The sequence below is a fragment of the Dryobates pubescens genome, chromosome 36, assembly GCF_014839835.1.
Source record: "Dryobates pubescens isolate bDryPub1 chromosome 36, bDryPub1.pri, whole genome shotgun sequence".
NCBI classification, from domain to species: Eukaryota; Metazoa; Chordata; class Aves; order Piciformes; family Picidae; genus Dryobates; species Dryobates pubescens.
This window is the reverse complement of record NC_071647.1, coordinates 7,582,277-7,587,298: the sequence shown is the minus strand read 5'-3', so window position 1 is coordinate 7,587,298 and position 5,022 is coordinate 7,582,277.

Below are 5,022 nucleotides of genomic sequence, written 5' to 3'. Positions count from 1 at the left end.
GAGCAATAAGGTCACCCCTGAGTCTCCTCTTCTCCAGGCTAAGCAACCCCAGCTCCCTGAGTCTCTCCTCATAGGACTTGTGTTCCAAGCCCCTCACCAACTTTGTTGCTCTTCTCTGGACTCATTCCAGCAAGTCAGCCTCCTTCCTAAACTGAGGGGCCCAGAACTGGACACAGGACTCAAGGTGCGGCCTAACCAGTGCAGTGTACAGGGGCAGAATGACCTCCCTGCTCCTGCTGGCCACACTGTTCTTCATGCAGGCCAGGATGGCATTGGCCCTCTCAGCTGCCTGGGCACACTGCAGGCTCATGTTCAGTCTACCATCGACCAGTACCCCCAGGTCCGTCTCCACCTGACTGCTCTCCAGCTACTCTGAGCCCAGCCTGTAGCTCTGCATGGGGTTGTTGTGGCCAATGTGCAGAACCCGGCACTTGGATGTGTTCAATCTCATGCTCTTGGACTCTGCCCATCTGCCCAGCCTGTCCAGGTCCCTCTGCAGAGCCTCTCTGCCCTCCAGCAGATCAACTCCTGCCCCCAGCTTGGTGTCATCGGCATGTTTACTGATGATGGACTCAATGCCCTCATCCAGATCATCAATAAAGATGCTAAAGAGCATGGGGCCCAGCACTGATTCCTGGGGCACACCAGTGGTGCCTGGCTGCCAGCTGGATGTGGCACCATTCACCACCACTCTCTGGGCTCAGCCCTGCAGCCAGTTCCTTAACCCATCACAGTGTGCTCCCATCCAAGCCATGGTGTGGTGGTTTGAAAGGAAAGGCTCTGCTTTCCCTCCCCCACTGAGAAAGAGACCACGGCTAAACCCAGTCGGAGAAATGAGATTATATTTTACAAGGAAACAGATTCTATGTAACACAACAAATACAGGTATTTTACAATATATACAGGAATATACAGCAAATAAACTCAACCAGAAACCAGACCCCCCACAAAGGGGGCTTCCCCCTGTGCCCCCTTCACCCCCCTACCTCCCTTCTCCCCCAAAGAGGTAGAAGAAGAGACGAGGACAGTTAACAGGGCAGGAAAGGAGGAAAGGCCTTGCACAGGAGTTAGTATCTTATCTTAGTTGGCCAGAATCCCAGAAGCAGATCCAGCCGAGAGGGACAGCGAAGGAAGGAAGACTGAGAGAAAGTTCCCAACTCCCCTGGGTCCAATCTCTCCTCCCACAATCCTACCAATGAAATTCGTTTAGAAAACCAAAATATTTTACAAACATTTAGCCAGTGTGCCCCTTTCTTAAAGGCACAGCATCAAACGGCCACAATCCACCCCTTCTAAACAATTTCATTGGTCGTTCGCACTGTCCATCCAATCGGAAACAATATTTACAGCTCGTGAGTAAAGTTCATAGTCCGTTCCGGCTATACTCAGATGTAGATGATTCAGAAGTCCAAAAGGTCAGGAAATAAGAAAATGGAAACCAGCTTGTCTCTCCGCAGACGAAGTGAAGAAAAGGCAAACAGCCACACAGGGACTCTCAGTTGACTCAGGGCTCTCAGGGCTCTCAGGGTTCGTGCACGGTAGATTCCTCAGGGATTCTTCCTTTGGGCGCGTTGTAGCTGTACGACAGTCTGAAATTAAACTCTTTCAGCTAAAGTTAAATTTCTTTGTGGAATACACTGAATTTGACCATTCTCCTGCATTACCCAATAAGTGTGACCCGGACCTTCTGCTGAAACCACCCCTCGGACAGGTTTAGCCTCTCCTGAGGGCGAAAATACCCAAACAGTTTTACCTAACAGATTCTTTTCTCTAACAACAGGAACTCTATCACCTTCTACTCTCCGTAGCAAATCTGAATGTGCCGGTCCAGCTCGGTTCACTGAACCTCTACTATTCACCAGCCAGGTTGCTTGTGCTAAATGCTTCTCCCAGTTTTTCAAAGATCCACCTCCCATGGCTTTGAGAGTGGTCTTCAACAAACCGTTGTAGCGTTCAATCTTCCCTGCAGCCGGTGCATAGTAAGGAATATGGAAAATCCACTCAATACCGTGCTCTTTTGCCCAGCTCTTTACAAGGTTGTTCTTGAAGTGAGTGCCGTTGTCTGACTCAATCCTCTCTGGAGTTCTGTGTCTCCACAGGAAGTGAATGCACCAGGGGGGCACCCAGCTCAAACTACAACATGCCACCCCTGTATTTCATACCATAATCCTTGCACCCAAACACATCATCAGATCAGAAAACTTCTGATGACATGTCCGGCGGAGTCCATATCTTCATCTGGGCGTCCACTCAAACAGTCTCTCATTCAGGCTCAAGTGTCAGTCCATTCCAGTTGTTCTTCCTCATGTGATGGAACCTCCCAGCGACGCAGTCCTTCTCCTGCAGCGTGAATTCCTTGTGGACTCCTTGGGACATCCTGGTCACCTGGAAATACCTCACAACTTCTCAGCCAAGCCTTTACTCTCCTATTCAGCGGCAAATTCTCCACCCCTGGGGCAGGCCAGTCGGAACAATCCGGCTCCACGACTGCCTTTTTCAATCCATCCAGGGTGCCGCAGCCAACCGCTTTCACGCAGACCAAAGCTACACGGATGCATGTCAGAGGCACTCCGCACCCCCCGGCTGGGCGCTCGCGTACCGAGGCAGGACAGCATCCGGCTGCACAACCTCCACCCCCGGCAGAGGGAGGAGCTGCGCCACAGCCCGCTGAAGAAGCAGGGAGGCGGAGCCAGGTGCTCGGCGCCATTTTCGGAGCACGTCCGAAAACACCAGGGAAAGATTTACAGCTGCCGCCGCCGCCTGAACGCAGCCCGGCTCGGGCGGTGCCGCCGCCGCCGCTTGAACGCGGCCCGGCCCGGCCCCCGCCGTCTCTGTCGCCGCGATGCAGAGTCCAAGTCACCTCCAGCAGTCGCTTGCCCGCTCGCCGCGGGTGTCCGCTCCCCGCAGCGGCCGTGGGCCGACCACGCTCTGCTTGCCGCTGCCCCTCCTCCGCTCCCTGCCGCTCCGCAGAGAACGAGGAGAAGGCAGGTCTCGCCTTCTTAGGCTACTCGAGCATTCTTAAGCTACCCTGGGCAGAAAGTCACAGAAAGAACCACCCCTCGCTGTTCCCAAACAACAGGAGGGAATTCCATGCCATCAGCCACACACCAGCTATCCTTCTGCAGTCCACAGGAGTTCACACAGTCGCCCCGGTAACACAAAACCTGAGCCCCAACTTTCCACACCCAAACCGACGCCCAGAACTAAATTTAAACTCTCCATCTTTTGCAATCCGACCTGCAGTTGGCCCCACGTTGGTGCGCCAAAAATGTAATGGGTTGGGGCAGATCCCCTCCCCACCACAGGCAGAAATAACGACTCAGGCAAACGGATTGCAGAAGTGATGGAAGTTTAAATAGAAAGTGGTGAATGTTACAGAAAACCCAAAGCGCAGTGACAAAGAAAGATCCCATCCCCACCTGAGGGTGCATCCAAAACCCCCAGGGCTCCTTCTTCCCCCTCCCTCTGCTGGGCTACTCTCAGCTGGCCAGGCCTGAGACTGCCCATCCCCCTGTGGCCTTGGGCCCAATCAGGCCCATGGCCGGGAGATCTCTCCCCCAGTTACCAAGTCTCGGAGAGGGATGGAAAGAGGAAGTGCCAGACTCCACACTGGATCTTATAGTGGTGCAAAGAATTATGGTAGGAAATACACAATTTCCTGTGTCCATCCCTCTGGGCTGGACTTCTGGACACAGGAAGTGAATGCACCAGGGGGGCACCCAGCTCAAACTACAACAATCATCATTCCCTAACTGCATAACTAGTAAGGGATAGTAGTCAGAGGGCTGCACCAGACTAGACAGCCTTCTGGTAACATCTCTAACTTGAACTCCTGGGAGGCAACAAACTTCCCTGTGAGAAGGGTCCGGCCGACATATGGGGCCTTCTGTTCCCCTCAGGAGGGAATCACCAATGACAGTTACCCTCCTCTTTTTTTTAAGGGAGCAAGTCCTGATGCTGGGGGAAGGCTGTTTAACCTTAGTCTGTTTTGCCTTAGGCTGTTTGACCTTAGGCTGTTTAGCCTCAGGGAAAACACCAGATGGTGTGTCCTCCAGCATCAGAATCACCTCAGCCTCGACCATCAGTGCCCCATGCTTGTTTTCCAAGGGCAGTGAGTAAGGTGAGGGGATGCAAGGAGGTTTAATCTTGCGTCTTTTGAGAGGAACCTGATTCCATTCCCCTCTGCTTTTTGGATAACCAGCCTCTGCTAGGGGAGTCTGCAGAGCCTGGTTACTCAAGTTTGGCTCCCTTCTACAATCCCTTACAGCTCTAAGTCTAGCAACCTTGTCCTTCAGTTCAGGGAGGAGCTGTGAGGAATAGACATCCTCCAAGAAGGTCATTCCAAAACAGGCCAAACCAAAACAGACCACCAAGGCAATCATGTAGGACTATTTGGATAACTCTGTGTGATCAGTTTGGTGAGAACATGAACAGGTGGGATGGTCAACCAACTTCTAATCTTTTCAGGAGACTGAGGGAACTGCAAAGTGGCAGAACCCAGGGTAGCAATACCAGAAGGGTAGCTGTTACTTCCACAGTTCCCCAGGACAACTATGACAGCTCCAACAGTGGCTGCAGTTCTAACACTGCACAGTGTGCTCGTTGCACCTGTGGGAATGTTCCCCACAATTAGGGGTGCCCTGCCTCCCGCCAGGGGGAGGAGAGGGATAATGGAGATAACAGAATCTATTGGGATGTGTACATCCAGTGGCCTGGCACTTCACACTTTCAGAAGTACAGGGCCTTGGTTGACACAGGAGCTCAGTGCACCATAATGCCATCAAATTATCAGGGATCAGAGTCCTCCTATTCTGGGAGTCACTGGTGGATCTCAAGAGTTAAGTAAGGTAGAGGTTAATATAAGTCTAACTGGTAAGCAGAGGAAGAAACATACAGTTGTGACCGGACCTGATGCACCTTGTATTTTGGGAATTGATTTTCTGAGAGAAGGGCGTTTCAAGGACCCTAAAGGTTACAAATGGGCTTTTGGAGTAGCTTCTGTAAAAATTGATGGACAAAAAC